Source organism: Piliocolobus tephrosceles, chromosome 6, assembly GCF_002776525.5.
Source record: "Piliocolobus tephrosceles isolate RC106 chromosome 6, ASM277652v3, whole genome shotgun sequence".
NCBI classification, from domain to species: domain Eukaryota; kingdom Metazoa; phylum Chordata; class Mammalia; order Primates; family Cercopithecidae; genus Piliocolobus; species Piliocolobus tephrosceles.
Genome location: NC_045439.1, coordinates 52886174 through 52905313, shown reverse-complemented (window position 1 = coordinate 52905313; position 19140 = coordinate 52886174).

Genomic DNA, 19140 nt, shown 5'->3' with positions numbered 1-19140 from the left:
TTAAATTGTAATCCCCAGGTATTGAGCGAGAGACCTGGTGAGAGGTGATGGGATCATGGGGGCAGTTTCTCCCATGCTGTGCTTGTGATAGTGAGGGAGCTCTCATGAGATCTGATGGTTTTAAAGGTGTGGCGCTTCCTTGCTGGCTGGCTTTTCTCTTTCCTGATGCCTGTGAAGAAGGTGCTTGCTTCCCCTTCTCCTTATGCCATAATTATAAGTTTCCTAAGGCCTCCCCAGCCATGAGAACTGTGAGTCAATTAAGCCTCTTTTCTTTATAAATTACCCAGCCTTGGGCAGTTCTTTGTAGCAGTGTGAGAACAGACTAATACAAATGGCAAGCTATTTTACTAAAATTTTAACATATATTTATTGATAAGAACACTGATGAACTGAAAAATCCAGCAACTTACTCAAAGTTAAGTGAAACAGTCAATGGACAAAGTTTGAAGGCAATAGCTTCAAAGTCTGATCAATGAAGAACTCACATTGCCAATTTTGTTTTATTTTGTTTCAATTTTTTTTAGAGACAGGGTCTCACTCTGTCACCCAGACTGGAGTATAGTGGTGTAATCATAGCTCACTGCAGCCTCAAAGTCCTGGGCTCAATCCATCTTCCTATCTCAGCCTCCCAAGTAGCTGAGTCTATAGGTACATGCCACCATACCCAGCTAATTTCTAAAAATTTTTTAGAAATGGGGTTTCACTGTGTTGCACAGGCTGATCTCAAATTCCTGGCCTTGCTCAATCCTTCTGCCTCAGCCTTTCGAGTTGCTGGAAGTACATGCATGATCCACCACACCCAGCTCTACGTTACCAATTTTGAATCTTACTACACAGCTATAGTAATCAAAATAATGTGGCATTGGCATAAAGACAGATACACAGATGAGTGGTATAGAATTGAGGGTCCAGAAATATACCCCCACATTATGGTCAACTGAATTTTGACAACAATGCCAAGACAAGTTAATGGATGAAAGAATAGTCTTTTCTATAAATGGAGCTGAGACAACTAAATATCCATGTGAATAAGAATGAATTTGAACTTCTTCGCTATACTATACACAAAAATGAATTTCAAATAACAGACCTAAATGTAATAGCTAAGATTATAAAACTCTTTGACTTCATCAAAATTAACAATATTTGTGCATCAAAGGACACCATCAAAAAAGTGAAACGATTTGCAGATCACATACCTGATAAAGGACTTTTACCTAGCACCTATATGGAAACATTACAACTCAATAATAAAAATACATATAAAACAATTTAAAATGGAAAAATGATATGAATACAAATATTTTCAAAGAAGACATATAAATGGACAATAAACACATAAGCAGATGCTCAAAATCATTAGCCATCAAGGAAATGCAAGTCAAAACTATAATGAGATACTACTTCACAACCCACTAGGGTTGTTATAGTCAAAAAGATACACAATAACAAGTGTCATCAAGAATGTGGAAAAATTGGAATATCATACATTGATTATGTAAATATAAAATGGTATGCTGTTTTGAAAAATAGTCTGGCAGTTCCCCAAAATGTTAAACATAGAGTTATCATATGCGCTAGTCTGTTTTGTGTAACAGAATATCTGAGACTGGGTAATTTATTTTAAAAAGAGGTGTAGGCCAGGCACGGTGGCTCAAGCCTGTAATCCCAGCACTTTGGGAGGCCAAGACGGGCGGATCATGAGGTCAGGAGATCGAGACCATCCTGGCTAACACGGTGAAACCCCATCTCTACTAAAAATACAAAAACCAGCTGGGCGAGGTGGCGGGCGCCTGTAGTCTCAGCTACTCGGGAGGCTGAGGCAGGAGAATGGCATAAACCCGGGAGGCGGAGCTTGCAGTGAGCTGAGATCTGGCCACTGCACTCCAGTCCTGGCGACAGAGCAAGACTCCGCCTCAAAAAAAAAAATTTAAAAAAAATAAAAATAAAAAGAGGTGTATTTGGCTCACAATTCTGGTGCTTGGAAAGTCCAAGATTAGGTGGCTGCACCTGGTGAGGTTCTCAGGTTGTTTTAACTCCTGTCAGACAGCAGAAGGGGAGCAGGCATGTGCAAAGAGATCACATGGTGGGAGAAGATGCAAGAGAGTGAAATGAGGAGGCCGGATTCCACTGAACACACAGTTCTCTTGGGAAATAATCCACTCCTATAGGAACTCACTCACCCCAGTGGGAGGCATTAGAGGACATTAATCTATTCACAAGGGATACATTCCATAAGCCAAACACCTCCCACTAGGTTCCACCTCCCAACACTGCCATATTGGAGATCAAATTTCAACACTAATTTTGGTGGGAACAAACAAACCATATCTAAACAATAGCAGCATATAACCCAGCAAATTTGCACCCAAGAGTCATGAGAACATGTGTCTACACAAAAACTTGAACATGAATGTCTGTAGCAGCATTATTCATAATAGCCAAGAAACAAAAACAACCCACCAACTAATGAATGGATAAATAATAGGTGGTATAGCAATACAATGGAATATTATTTAGCAATAAAAAGGAATGAAGTATAGACTGGGCGTAGGGGCTCACACCTATAATCCCAGCACTTTGGGAAGCCAAGGCAGGTGGATTACCTCAGGTCAGGAGTTCAAGACCAGCCTGGCCAACATGGTGAAACTCTGTCTCTACTAAAAATACAAAACATAGCCACGCATGGTGGCGGGTGCCTGTAATCCCAGCTACTCAGGAGGTTGAGGCAGGAGAATTGCTTGAACCCAGGAGGCAGAGGTTGCCATGAGCCAAGATCACACCACTGCACTCTAGCCTGGGTGACCGAGTGAGACTCTATCTCAAAAGAAAAAAAAAAAAAAGGAATGAAGTACTGATACATGTTACAACATGAATGAAACTTGAAAGCAGGGAAAGAAACCAGTCACTAAGACCATTTATATGGTCTTAAGTGATTTATATGTACTTAAGTGATTTTCTCTCTATATATTACGATGTACAGAATAGGCAAATTTATAAAGATAGAAAGTAGATTAGTGTTTGCCTAGGGCTGGGGGCAGAAGGAAAACAGGGGGTGACTGCTAAAAGTAGGGAATTTCTTTTTGGGATAATGAAAATGTTCTAAAATTGACTGTGAGGCCAGGCACCGTGGTTCACACCTGTAATCTCAGCACTTTGGAGGCCAAGGAGGGAGGATCACTTGAGCTCAGGAATTTGAGACCAGACTGAGCAACATGGTGACAACTTGTCTCTACAAAAAATACAAAAAATTAGCTAGGTATGGTAGCATGTTCCTACAGTCCCAATTAGTTGGCAAACTTAGGTGGGAGGATCCCTTGAGCCAGGGAGGTTGAAGTTGCAGTGAGCTGTGATCACATCATTGTATTTCAGCCTGTCTAAAAAAAAAAAAAAAAAAAAAAAAGTCTCTTTTCTGGAAGATCTGAAAATAAAATAAAATAAAATTGGCCAGGCACAGTGGCTCATGCCTGTAATCCCAGCACTTTGGGAGGCCAAGGCGGGTGGATCACGAGGTCAGGAGATCGAGACCATCTTAGCTAACACGGTGAAACCTCGTCTCTACTAAAAATACAAAAAATTAGCCGGGCATTGTGGTGGGCCCCTATGGTCCCAGCTACTTGGGAGGCGGAGGCAGGAGAATCGCTTGAGCCCAGGAGGCAGAGCTTGCAGTGAGCAGAGATTGCACCACTACACTTCAGCCTGGGCGACAGAGCAAGACTCCATCTCAAAAAAAATAAAATAAAATAAAATTTAATAAAATAAAATAAAACACTACGATGATGGCTGCACAATTATGTGAATATACTAAAAGTCATTGAATTGCTTTTGGTATACACATTTTAGGTATATTCTATGACATGTGAATTATGTCTCAATAAAACTATTTTTAGGTTCTGATCATTGAGCATGTCTATGTCATTTTCAATGGGGCAACAAAAATCTGACTACCAAAATATTAAATTTGGCACAAGGCCACTATTAAAGAACAAAGAATCCACTTTATATCTCTCATTGAGAACTAATCTGGAATCTGTTCTAGTCTTAGGAGTTTACAAGCAGTCAAGGATATTACTTCCAGGTGGGCCAGGAACACTGGCAACATTGGCAAACTTTGGGGATTCCAGAGAAAGAAAGGTGCTCCCATATTAAGAAATACTGCAGATCAAACTGAAAAAGTGTTACCAATTCTGGACTTAAAGGAGATGACAAGGGCATGTAGAAAGAGAGAGAGAGAAAAAAAAGAATTAGAACAGCCTTGGCATCTTTTAGGTAATCTCCAGATAGAAGTTAATACTTTAGCTTTGGTAATCTTATGACTGTTGTGATGGTTAATTCCATATGTCAGTTTGGCTGGGAGAAGGGGTACCCAGATTAAACATTATTTCTAGGTGTGTTGGCAAGAATGTTTCCAATGGGTTTAACATTTGGATCCATAGACTCAGTAAACTAGATTTCTTTAAAGAAGATTTCAGTAAAGTAGATTTCTCTGCCTAATGTGGGTGGGCATGACCCAGTACATCCAGCACCTTCACAGAACAAAAGGTGGACGAACAAGGAATTTGCCCCTCTTTGCTTCCTGCCTGCCTTCTTGAGCTAGGACATCAGTTTTCTCCTGCCCTTGACTGCAATTAACACAGTTAGGTCTCCTGGTTCTCAGGCCTTTGGACTCAGACTAGTACTGCATTCCCACCTTTCCTGGGTCTTTAGCCTGCAGATGGCAGATCATGAGATATCTCAGCTCCATAATCATGTGAGCCACTTCTTGATAATAAACATATATATTTGGTGTATAGATAGATAGATTATCTGTGTGTGTGTGTGTGTGTCCTACTGGATCTGTTTCTCTGGAGAATCCTGACTAACAAAGCACTAAAAGAGTTGACCATAGAGCAAGGACATCTTTGTGTGTTAACACCTTCTGTTAACATCTTTATGAATAAAACATGCCACACAGAACATACACAGTTTAAAAGCCTATATTTACAAACTACATGAAGAGTTACCACTGAAACTAAGCCACTAGTGAGATTTTATGTGGAGATTTCTTCTCTAAAGCGGAAAACATGTTTAAATAAAAAATATCAATAGGTATACACATACACATATTGCTATCATGATTGTGTATTGTCATGCCAGACCCTGACTAAGTGACTCCAATAGACATGGCCCCGTGTCCAAGAGGTGGAAGAAGAGACCTGAAGCCAGTGAACGAGACATAGGATTTATTGAGGTCTTACATACAGAGGCTGTCAAGTGGCAGTAAGCTGGACAGGAGAATTGCTACTGTTTATAAAAAACATGCAATTTATATAGCATTTTCACTTGGTACCCTCCATCTAGCAACCTCCATTTAGCCCAAAACAAAGGGCTTCGATCCCCTGTATGGCCTGACTTCCAAGGCCTGGGCCAGGGGTTCAGATGCCCTTCACAGATAAGAAGTGAATCTAGGGGATGGCTACTCCCAGATTCCTTGGCTTGGGACTCCAAATCAACATTCTTCTTAGACCGTAGGATCATTCTCAAGGTATGCTTAAGTTCTTGTGGCCAGGTGTATCTGCCATATATGCATGTATTGTGTAAACTAAGCCTGAACTTGATTTGAACCAGAAATATAAAAAGTGATTGACTGGGTGACTGTAGCATAAAAACACAATAGACTTACCTTTTTGCCAAGGCAGGTCTTTAAAGATTGTCTACATCAATGGTTCTCAAAAGTGTGGCCTCTGAACAAGTAGTATCTGCTTCACCTGGGAACTTGTTAGAATGCAAATTATTTAGGCTCCACACCAGACCTATCGGATTAGAAACTCTGGGGCTACAGCCAGGAATCTGGATCTAACAAGGTGATTGTGAGGCAAGCTGAAGTTTGAGAACCACTGGTCTAAATATACGGGAGAGTAAAATATATATATATAGGAGAGATTTTTTTAATTGTCCCAAACTAGGTCTGAGTCAGAGTTTTTTCTTATACTTTAATTCATAGAGATATTACATTCTGGATAAAATACTTTAACAATTTTCTGATAAAATATAATAGCACTAAGACTTGTTCTAGGAAGCATTGTCAATTCACCATGTTAAATATCAGCTGACTGAGAACAAAGGATGTTTTAACCAGACTTTCTTTTTCTGTTATTCTTGTTGTTTCTAGACTAACAATGTCTATCTAATCATTCTTCTTTCCTCTAAAGTATACCTACTGGGAGAAAATCTTGAAATTAGCCTGCTAGGAGCCTTTTCTTTTTTTCTTTTGCCTTTTACTTTCTTCTTTTTGTGGGGGGACAGGGGGATGGGATCTCACTATGAGGCCTAGGCTAGTCTGGAACTCCTGAGCTCAAGCAATATTCCTACTTTAGTTTCCCATGTAACTGAGACTACAGGTGCACATTGCTGTGTCCAGCATTCAAGATTGAAAAAAATTTTATCCCAGGCTTGTACAACCATCACAAGAACACCTGACCACAAAACAGAGACAGAGCCACTAAACACATGAAAAGATGCTCAGCATCACTAGTCTTTAGGGAAATACAAATCAAAACCATGATGAGATACTACTTCATACTCATTAGAGTAGCTATCATAAAACAAAATAACAAGTGTTGGTGAGGATGTGGAGAAACTGGAACCCTTGTGCTCTGCTGTGGGAATGTAGAATGGGGCAGCTGATATGGAAAACGGGATGGTAGTTTCTCAAAAAATTAAACATAGAATCATATAAAATTCATCTGAACCCCTGGCCCAGGCCTTGGAAGTCACGCCATACAGGGGATCGAAGCCCTTTGTCTTGGGTTAAATGGAGGTTGCTAGGTGGAGGGTACCAAGAGAAAATGCAATATAAAGTGCATGCTTTTTACAAACAGTAGTGGTTCTCCTGTCCAGCTTACTGCCACTGGACAGCCTCTGTATGTGAGTCCTCAATAAATATAACCTAGCCATTCCATTTCTGGATATACATCTAAAAGAATAGAAAGCAAACACTCAAACAGATATTTGTACACCAACAGCAGCATTATTCACAACAGCCGAAAGGTGAGCAGAAAAACAAAATGTGCAATATTACTTGACCCTAAAAAGGCAGGAAATTCTAATACAAGCTACAACATGGATGAACCTTGAAAACATGCTAACTGAAAGAAGCCAGGCACAAAAATACAAATATTTTATGATTCCACTTATATGAGGCACCTACAATAGGCATATTCACACAGATGGAAAATAGAGTAGTGGTTGTCAGGTGCTAAGGAGAGAGGGAAATGGGGAGTTACTGTTTAATGGGTACAGAGTTTCAGTTTGGGAAGATGAAAATTCTTGAGATGGTTGGTGGTAATGGTTGCACAACACTATGAATACAGTTAATACTACTGGTATTAACCACCATAAAAAAATTTTAAAAAACCACCATGGTGAAACCCTGTCTCTACTAAAAATACAAAAATTAGCTGAATGTGGTGGTGCACACCTGTAATCCCAGCTACTTGGGAGGCTGAGCCAGGAGAATTGCTTGACCCAGGGAAGCAGAGGTTGCAGCGAGCTGAAATGACACCACTGCACTCCAGCCGGGGCAACAGAATGAGACTCGTCTTAGGAAAACCCACCATACTGTTTTCCATATTGGCTGCACCATTTTACATTCTCATAGCAATGCACAAAATGATTAAAATGCTAAATTTTACATTATGTATATTCTTTTTTATTTTTATTTTTTTGAGACGGAGTCTCACTCTTGTTGCCCAGTCCAGAGTGCAGTGGCGCAATCTCGGCTCACTGCAACTTCCGCCTCCCAGGTTTAAGTGAATCTCCTGCCTCAGTCTCCTGAGTAGCTGGGATTACAGGCACCTGCCACCACGCCCATCCGTTTTTTTAAAAAATTTTTTTAGTACAAATGGGATTTCACCATGTTGGCCAAGGTAGTCTCAAACTCTGACCTCAGGTGATCCACCTGCCTCGGCCTCCCAAAGTGCTTACAGAGGTGAGCCACCATGCCTGGCCACATTATACATATTCTCCCAATTTTTAAAAAGTACAACAAAAACAAAAATGTTAAAAAATAAAAAGAGAGGCCGAGTGCAGTGGTTCACGCCTGTAATCCCAGCAATTTGGGAGGCCAGGGTGGGTGGATCATCTGAGGTCAGGAGTTCGAGACCATCCTGGCCAACATGGTGAAACCCCGTCTCTACTAAAGATACAAAAATTAGCCAGGTGTGGTGGCAGGCACCTGTAGTCCCAGCTACTTAGGAGGCTGAGAAAGGAGATTCACTTAACCCTGGGAGGTGGAGGTTGCAGTGAGCCGAGGTGGCGCCACTGCACTTTGACCTGGGCAACAAGAGTGAGACTCTCCCTCAAAAAAAGAAAGAAAAATAAATAAATTAAATAAATAAATAAATAAATAACGAAAAGAGAAAGAAGCAGAACACCATGTGGCTCAGAGCAGTTTGGGTTCCAGCCTCACTTATACTGGAGTCCTGGCTCTGCCATCCACTAGCTCTGTCAACCTGAGCAAGTTCATTTTTCCATGCCTTAGAGCCTTCGTTTCTAAAATAGGGCAGATAATGTTACTCATAGAGTTTTATTCAATCATTCATCAAATACTTCCTTGTCATCAATCAACAATGTGGCAAATTAACATCACATGTCTTCTAATCTGATGCATTGAGAAGAACATATTTATATAGTATTCTTACTTTCTAAACAGTGTTTAATCGGAATCTAATCATGAAGAAACATCCCCAAAAAACTCAAATTGAGGGACATTCTACAAAAAAGAAGAACTGGTTTGTACTATTTTTTAAGGTCAATGTGAAGAAAGGCCAATTAAAATGGAACTGTGCAGGCTTAAAGAAGACGGAAGTGGGAGCTGAGAGAAAGCGAGAGTGCAAATATGGCCAGGTGCTAACAACTGGTAACTATCAAGAAATGTAAAGGGTCTGAGATTGTATGATACCTTCAAGCTAACAACTTTAGCCGGCTGGCTGGCATGTTGGCTGACGCCTGTAATCCCAGGAGTTTGAGACCAGACTGGGGAACATGGGGAAACCCATCTCTACAAAAAATACCAAAAATTAGCTGAGTGTGGTGGTACGCACCTGTAGTCCCAGCTACTCCAGAAACTGAGGTGGAAGGACAGCTTGAGCCCAGGAGACTGAGGTTGCAGTGAGCCAAGATTGCACCACTGCACTCCAGCCTGGGAGACAGAGTGAGACCCTGTCTAAAAATAATTAAAAATTTAAAAAAAAAAAAAAAAAATGTCAGCCTGCCATTGTTTTTTGTTTTGTTTTATTTTGAGACAGAGTCTTGCTCTGTCACCCAAGCTGGAGTGCAGTGGCACAATCTTCGCTCACTGCAATCTCTGCCTTACGCCTCCCAGTTTCAAGCAATTCTCATGTCTCAGCCTCCCAAATAGCTGGGATTACAGGTACATGCCACCACGCCTGGCTAATTTTTGTATTTTTACTAGAGACAGGGTTTCACCATGCTGGCCAGGCTGTTCTTGAACTTCTGACCTCAAGTGATCCGCCCACCTCAATCTCTCAAAGTGCTAGGATTACAGGCGTGAGCCGCTGTGCCCAGCCCTGCCATAGTTTTTTGAATGCTGGCAGAAGACGTGAGACTCCTGGGTCAGTGATTAAAGACTTTATTATTCATGGCACTGCAAGAAGCATGAGCTTCTGTTCATGTCAGTTGCTCTCGCTTCTCATGTCACATCAGAGTGATGGAAAATGGCCCAACTAAATACTGTGCATTCTGTGTAGTTAGGTCACAAATGAGAAATCATGAGCCTAGGAAACCCTAATTTGTTTATTTATTTATTTTTATGTATGTATGTATGTATGTATGTATGTATTTTAATACAGGCTCTCATTCTGTTGCCCAGACTGGAGTGCAGTGGTGTGATCTTGGCTAATGCAGCCTCGACATCCTGGGCTCAAGCAATCCTCCTACCTCAGTCACTCAAGTAGCTGGGACTACAGGTGCATGCCACCACTCTGGTCTAATTTTTTTTGGTATTTTTTATAGAAATGAGGTTTTGCCATGTAGCTCAGACTGGTCTTGAACTCCTGGGCTCAAGCAATCCTCCTGCCTTGACCTCCCAAAGTGCTGGAATTACATGGTGTGCCACCATGCCTGACCAAGACCCTCAGTCTTTTATAATGAGTTTCGAGCAACCCTGAACACCTTTGAACCAGAAACAGACATTATACTTATTATTATCTTAGACACGGCCTCACTCTGTTGCCCAGGCTGGAGTGCAATGGCATGATCTCAGCTCAAGCCATCCTCCTACCTCAGCCTCCTGAGTAGCTGGGACCACAGGCATGTGCCACCACATTCGGCTAATTTTTGTATTTTTTTGTAGAGACAGGGTTTTGCCATGTTGCCCAGGCTGGTCTTGAACTCCTGGGATCAAGTGATCCTCCTGCCTCAGCCTCCCAAAATGCCAGGATTGCAGATGTAAGTCACCGGGCCCAGCTAAGACATTATACTTATGCTGAACAGTAAACAAACCTGTCCCTCATTCCAAACGGAGACGCTGTTTTCTAAGGCTGTTTACTAGTGGGATAACCTTGAAAAGATAATCCAGAAAAGTCTTGGAAAGGCTGACAGTGCCTCCACTTGTACAAAAACTGAGATGTATAGAAAAATGAGATATCCAAGAAGAATTGTATCCCAACAGTGAATCTAGGTGGTGGATACAGGGGAGTTCATTATACTATTCTTAGAAATATGATTAATTTTTTTCAAACTAAAATGCTAAAAAATACATTTATGGAGCTTCTACTATGTGACTGTGACAGGCAGTGGAATTGCTACAAGGATTAAAAGAAATAATGTATGCAAAGCACTTACCACAGTGGCTGGTATGTAATAAGCACTCAATAAATGGCAGCTATTTAAAAACAGAAAGAAACCACGGTTTTCCCCCTTTACTTCAGTAAAAACAAAACAAGTTAGAAAGTGTTCACCCCAGACGTTAGGCAATGACAGTTTTCCAGGGTAAATTAGGATGACTAACATCCTTGAATAACAGGCTTAACAAAACACTCTAAGATCGGATAATATGTTGGGTGGGCAAAGTATCACGTTAATGTTCAGGGATCTGACATATTACCAGAAATCAAGACTGGATTTAAAAAAGCAACATCTGACTGGGCATGGTGGCTCACGCCTGTAATCCCAACACTTCGAGAGGCTGAGGCGGGCAGTTTACTTGAACCCAGGAGTTCGAGACCAGCCTGGCAACATGGTGAAACTCTGTCTCTACAAAAAAATACAAAAAATTAGCCAGGTGTGGTGGCATGCACCTGTAGTCCCAGCTACCCCAGAGGCTGAAGTGGGAGGATCACTTGAGCCCAGGAGGTCAAGGTTGCAGTGAGCCATGATGTCACCACTGCACTAGCATATCTAAAACAAACAAACAAGAAACAAAAATCTAAAACAAAAGCAAAACATTATTTAAAAAAAAAAAAAGAAAAACATCATTTCCAACCCAAGGGTGACACCAGCCAGGGAGTACAGGCTAGCTTCACGCTTGTTTATAGCCTGAAGAGTTAGTTAGGTCTTTAGAGCCACTATCCATTTGAGTTTGGGAATTGACCTATCATTGAAAACTTTGATACTTTTGGCAAAATATGAAGTATTATCGATATACACAGGATTTGTCCCATATCAGTCAGAATCCCACAAGAAAAACAGAAACTACTCTATTAATTAAAAACATGGAATTTAACACAGATAATTAGCAAGTAATGGAAGAGCTGAGACCCCAAAGACAGATGAACAGTAATAAGTAACCACCATTCCTAGGAAGAGACAGAATGATTAGAACCCAGGAGCCAAGGTCACCCATAGGAAGCTGGAACCACAGTGGGTCTAGTCAGGGTAGGGTGAGCTGGAACCACCGAAGAAATGCAACCTATGTCAGAGAAAGGAACAAGGTTGGGAATATCGTGACATCTCCCTTCCTCCCACTCCCACCTCCCATTGGCTGAAGCCAACTAATAAAAAAGTCCAGTAACTGCCCCCTCCCTATGTTCTCCAAATGTATTCTCTGGAGAAATTAAAGTAGAGAGGTTCTGAAATGAAATACACCAGATATAGAGATGGGTGGAGATGAGACTCAAGACTGAAAACAGGGTGATTAAACGAAAGTCCCTATATTGCGCTGGGAAACTCTCTGCTGTCTTCGTCTTCCTGTTCCTTCCCAATGCTAGCGAATATATGCTCTAATCCGACATGAAGATGGACAGAGGCCTCATGCTGGTAGTTAGGGGTCGCCATCGCAAAGTCAGGTTCTTGCCGGATCACCCTACAAAAAAGCAGACTACCCAACAGAGACTCACACAGAGATTCTAATTAACCTTTCGATTTAGTCCATAGAGCTCAAATCCAAATGGATTGCCAAGCATAACCAGATGTTTGAGGAAAAGCACGTCCAACATGGAAGGGAGAGACCAAAACAAACAAAACATAAGACACTTTGCCCAAGCAGAAATCATAAGTAAATGCTAAACCCAGCGAGAGAATACACCGTGTATGTGAAATCAGACAGGATGCTATGCAAAAGACACAATCCAGGCACAAGCAAAAGATCTTGTAAATTTAAACTGTGATGACTTTCTTACTTAGCATATAAACTTCCGTACCTGCACGTTCATCTTTAGGAACAAATTTTCAGCAAAGAGATTTTTTTAAATGCTTCTTCTTTTTTCCTTTCCTTTTCTTTTTTCTTTGCTCCCTCCCATCCTCTCTCTTTATGTGGATGTAAAGCGTTGCATTTATGACTATACCTCTGAGGAGCAATGAAGTATTGTTTTTCTCAGGATTTTAAAAATATGATATGGATTTTATGTTTTTTAATATCAGTGTACTAATGCACAATCCTTTATTTGCCTTGGCAGTTTATATTTTCATTTACTATTTTAAAATTAAATATTTTTTAACAATTCTTGCCCTTAAAAATTCTTTGCTGAAGAAATTTTACTTTATTCTCATCAAAGTTCTATCATTTTATATTATATTTGATTGTACTTGTATAAATGGACCTTTATTTGAAGTGTCTTATAAATAGTGCTTCTAATTAATGGACAGAAATGTTAACTCATGTTTTTGTTTTAAAAAATCATGCAATGTGCAGAGGCAAAGAAGAAAAATAATTTCTTTTTAAGTTTTTCCATATCATAAATTTTGTTGAAATAATTTTCCCTTAAATTATATCAACTATTGTAATTCTATCAATATATATATTTTCTAGTATATGTTGCTACATAAAAATGCAAATATTTTACTTAAAATTTAATTTGATTTGGTAGAAATTTACTGGCATGTTGTACCTGCTATATAAAATATCTCAGAGAGTTAGAATGTTTGAGCATTTTCCTCATTTTGCATAGGCAGACTTGGGAAAGTTTTTATTATATAGTTGTTGACATACTAATAAATCTAATGTGAAGATATGTAGCAAAAACTGCTTTATTTGAATAAGTGTCTTTCTATCATCTCTTATACAATTTAAATCAAGTAGAAAAACTATTTTAATAATTTTAAACTAAAAATTTGTTAATAATTTAAAATATTTGCATTTTTACAAAAAGAAAGGAATTTCAGGACATACAGGAGTATCTTTTAAGATGTATTTATAAAGTATTTAAGTTTTGAGATTCTGTTAATTGCCTATTCCAAGATAAATTTTCTTTCTTTAAAATTAGATAAGCCTTTTTGAAAATATTTTGTGGCTATAAAGAAATTCTAAGTATTTTCTTTGCTCAGTTTAACACTGTTAGTTCTTATCAATAAAAATTATATGACTTTAAAAAATAACTATAATGTTTAAATAAACAGGGAGATTAGTAGAGAAAGTTAAAGAAAATCTCTCAGAATAAGAACAAAAGAGTTCAACAATAGAAAAGATAAGAAAATCAGAGAATCAAATCCAGTGGTCCAAAATCCAAACCAATAAGAGCTCTAGAAAGAGAGAGCAGTAACATGGAAGTTAACAAGTAAATAATAGAAAAAAATTTCTTGAACTGAAATATATGAATCTTCAGATTCCAATGGTCCATCAAATATCTAGCACAATGAATAAAACCAGATCCACACCAAGTCTCATCAGAGACGTTTCAGAATACTAGAAATAAGGAGAAGATGTCAAAAGCTTCCAGAGAGAAGAAAAAAAGGCAATTTACAAAAGCACTGGGCTGGGCACGGTGGCTCATGCCTGTAATCCCAGCACTTTGCGGAGTGGAGGAAGGCAGATTGTGTGAGCCCAGGAGTTCGAGACCAGCCTGGCCAACATGGTGAAACTCCATCTCTACAAAAATTAGAAGAATTAACCAGCTCTGGTGGTGTGCACCTGTAGTGTCAGCTACTCAGGAGACTGAGGTGGGAGGATTGCCTGGGGAGGTCAAGGCTGCAGTGAGCCATGATTGCACCACTGCACTCCAGCCTGGGCAACAAAGTGAGAGCTTGTCTTTAAAAAAACAAACAACAACAACAACAACAAAAAGAACTGGAGTAAGATTTCTGGCATCAGATGTCTTAATAGCATATGGCAAGCTAAGCAGGAAGAGCAATACCTTTAACAATTCCAAGGGAAAATGATTTCCACTCTAGAATTTAATATCCAGGGAAGAGATGATACACTCACTCAAATTAGGATAATCTGAGGAGGATTTGATAAAGGGCTATCCCAAAAAGTGGGAATAAAATACTGCCGAACTCAAAGGCTAGCAAGAGCAGAGCTGTTACCATCACTAGGCCCAAGAAAAGATGGGAAGTAGCATCCCACAGGATTCAGAAGGAACAGATCATGAAAGAAGACTGTCTTGAGTGGAGGAGTGACTTTCAATAGAGAGCTATGGTCAGCCAAGGAGGCCCTAAGGGAGTGACTGATGGAATAATTATCCTGTCCTCACTCTCCCTCTGCCATAGAGATTGGCTGAACTCAAGCAGCAGCCAGAGGGCAAGATAACCAGATAACAGAGTTGCTAAAGCTCAGCGTCCTGGGAGCAGAAACCAGAGTGGAGAAGGGCAGAAAGTGGTTCTAGACAGGCAAAACAAAAATATCCAGCACACCAGCCAAACCACCAACTGCTTCTGAGTATGAAGGAAAAACATTTCAGAAATACAAAAGCTCACTTCTCATGTACCAAGAGCTTCAGCAGAATTAGTCAATATGATAAAGAATACATGGAATCCAACCAAGGGGCTCAAACTAAGAAAGCAAGTGAGGGAACCTTCAGGACGACAACTTTGTATCTCTTGCCTAGACAGCAATTCTTCCAGATTTTAGAAGGAGGATGGAAGGTGAGAAAGCAAAGCACCAAGTTGAAAAAATGAACTCACAGATGATCATATGCATTGAAGTGTTGGTAAAACTTAGTAGGCATTTGATAAATATTTTGCAGTATTTGGAAAGAAATAGCAATGAATACATAGAAAACTAAAATGAGAAAAAAAATTATTAATCCAAGTAAAACAAAAATTGTAGAAAGAATAATCATGTATAGAGAAAAACCCTGAAGAGCCATCCAGAGATTGATCCAAAAAATAATCTCTAGGAAAGACCCATCATTTGGATACTTGCCCCAGTTTCAGAACTTATGGCTAGTGTTAGGAAGAAATAGCATCCAAAAGAACAGCAACCATCCTTCCAGCAACGTGTGTATGCTTACATAATCTTTAACCTGTTTCCTTCCTCTCCTTCCCAACACCAAGGGGATAAGAACCTGGCAGTATAAGAGAGCAGGGCATGAGGACATGGGCTTCCCCAGGCCCTTCACCCAGAGCCACAAGTTTAGCCTGTGCTGAGGAAAGAGGTTTGAATCGAATATGAGACTGAATTTTTTAAATGAACAGAAGTGAATCTTAGTAACAGAAAAGGCACTTTTAAAAACCAAATGACTGGAATATTATGGAAATATTACATCATGAAGAAGGCTGTAACCAGAGTGAAAAGAGAGGTTTGACAGAGAATAGAAATAGCAGCTTTTGAAAAACAACTAAAACAATGTTGTTACACTATTCTGTTTAAGAGCCCTCAATCAGACCAATTACAGAAATTAGAATACTAGATGAAGGTAAATGCTGTCCTCATGTAGATGTGACGTGAAGGTGAATGTATTGCTACCTTAGGATGGATGTTCAGGAAAATCCCCTATGAGAGGCAACCTTTAAGCTCAGTTCAGAATGAAGAAGCCAGCTACAGGAATATGGGGGGAAGCATGAGGGCAGAGTGGGCAAAGATACAACTAGCAAAGACAAAATAAACTGAACATGGCTCAGGTATGGTGTGCTTGTAAGAAAACAGGACAAGATGGGATCAGGAGATAGGAGTCACACCTGAGAGCTGACCCTAATGACAGAGACAGCAAGCTGTACTCTCCCTGATGGCAGAAGGCAAAGATGCATGTTTTTTATGGGGCAGATATGGATCCTGGGTGCTATGGTCTGAATATATGTATACCCCTCAACTTATATATTGGCACCTAATACTCACTGTGATAGTATTAAGAAGTGTACTCTTTGGGGCCCCTTGTACCCTCTGCCATATGAAGACACATAGGAGGGTGCCATCTATGAGAAATAGGATCTCACCAGTCACTGGATCTGCTGGCAACTTGATCTTCGACTTCCCAGTTTCTGGAACCATGAGTAATAAATTTCTGTTGTTTATCAATTGTCCAGTCTAAGGTTTTTTGTTATAGCAGCCCAAAGACACTAAGACACAAGTTAGTACCAGAAGTGGGTGTTGCTATAACAAATACCTTAAAATGTGGAAGCAGCTTTGGAATTGGGTAATGGGTAGAGACTAGAAGAGTTCTGAAGTACTTTGTCATGAAAGTAGCCTTAAGGATGAATTCTGGTTAGGGCTTAGAAGATGAGAAGAGTGGTAGAGAAAGCCTCAGTCTTCTTAGAGATTACCTAAGTGGTTATAATTAGAATGTTTACAGAAATATGAATGGGAAAGACCATTCTGATTAGGTCTCAGAAAGAAATAAAGAACATGTTGCTGGATACTGAAGGAAAGGCTATCTTGTTATAAAGTGGCAAAGAACATGGCTGGACTGTGTTCGTGTTCTGGTAATTTTGTGTAAGGTAGCACTTGTGAGTGATGAAATAGGACATTTGACAGAAGAAATCTCTAAGCATAGTGTTGAAGGAGTGGCATAGATTCTCATGAGTGCTTGTAGTAAAAGGTGAGAAGACAGAAGTGATTTAAAGATGGAATCCATCATTGAAAAGGAAGCACAACTCAAAGATTTGGAAATTTCTCAGCCTGGCCCTGTTATAAAGAATGAAAAAAGCATGGGAGAGAATGCCAAGGCTGAGTATATGTTTGATAAGATTTGTATGGATAGAAGGGATCCAGGTGCTTTCATCAAGATAATGAAAGAAAGACCCCAAAAACATCTTGGAGACCTTTGAAGTTGCCTTATCCATCACACACCTAGAAGGCCAGGGCCATTGGGACAGAAGAATTTTAGGGCTCTACTCCCCATATTCTGGTGCAGCACTCTATGGCCATTCCAGCTGTGGCTCAAGTGGCTGAAACACAGACCATCCCTCTGAAAGGCACAGACAGTAAATCATGGAGGCATACACGCAGGGCCATCTCCATGGGTGTACAGAGTATACAAGCCATGGGGCATGACTACCTCCATCTAGATTTCAAAGGATGCCCAAAGAGCCTTGAGGCCCAGAAATATAATTGCCCCAGGGGTGAGGCCACTGTAGAGAGTCCCTGCTAGGGCAATGTCTAGTGGAGTCATAGCAGCAGGGTCACCCCTGAGACCTCAGACTGGTAGAGCCACAGGCATGTGACTCCAACCCAGGACAGTTGCTGCATTAGCTTCTCCCAGCAAAGCCATGGGGGCAGGGCCATCAGGGTTTTAGGAGCCCAAACCCTACCCCAGTATGTCTTGAAAGTGGGACATGGGGTCCAAGAAGAGTATTTTGAGGCCTAAAAATTTAATGTTTGCCCAGTTGCGTTTTGGACTTACTAGGACCTGTTACTCCTTTCTTCCTTCCCATTGCTCTCTTTTAGAATAGCGATGTTTATCCTTTGCCTGATTCACCATTGTATTTTAAAAGCACATGACTTGATTTCACAGGCTCACAACTGGAAGGGAATTGCCTTTAAATGAATCCCACCTTGAATTTCATCAGTGTCTAGTTGAGATAATATCCAGAAGAGACCTAAGACTTTAAAGTTGATGCTAGGAGAGGTTAAATTTTTGGAGCTATTGGCAGGGAATAAATGTATTTTGCATGTGAGAAGGACATGAATTTGAGGGGGCAGGGGCAGAATGTTTCTGTCCTCCCAGAATTCAAAGGTTAAAACTTAATTCCCAGTGCCATATACTCAGGGTGGGGAGGGTATCTGGGAACTGATTAGGTAATGAGGGCTCTATCCTCATAAATGGGATTAGTGCCCTTATTGGGGGAAAAAAAAAAAAGCTTGACAGAGCCTGTTTGTCTTTTTTACCATGTGAGAATCCAGAAGATGCCCTCTATGAGGAATGGGTCCTCAACAGACACCAAATCTGCTAGCAGCTTGATCTTGAACTTCCCAGCCCCTAGAACTGTCAGCCATAATTGCTGCTGCTGCTGCTACTGTTGTTGTCATTGTTGTTTGAGATGGAGTCTTGCTCTGTTGCCCATGCTGGAGTGGAGTGGCGCAATCTCAGCTCACTGCAACCTCCACCTCTGGAGTTCAAGCAATTCTCCTGCCTCAGCCTCCCGAGTAGCTGGGATTATAGGTGCCCACCACCATGCCTAGCTAATTTTTGTATTTTTAGTAGAGACAGTGTTTTACCATGTTGGCCAGGCTGGTCTTGAATTCCTGAACTCAAGTGATTCGCCTGCCTCAGCCTCCCAACATGCTGGGATAATAGGTGTGAGCCACCGTGCCTGGGCGGTGAGCCATAATTTTTAAACAAACTACTCAGATTAAGGTATTTTATTATAGCAGCCTGAATGAACTAAGACAGTGGAAAGTAGTTGAACAAGGGACTATGGCCAAGATGGCAGCCTGGAGAAACAAGGAGACTATAACAGAGAGGCAACTGCTAGAAGCCGAGCTGGCAGGGGTAGTTGTAAAGCTACTAACCAGAGGAGGCATGACCCAAGCAAGGAACTTGCAGC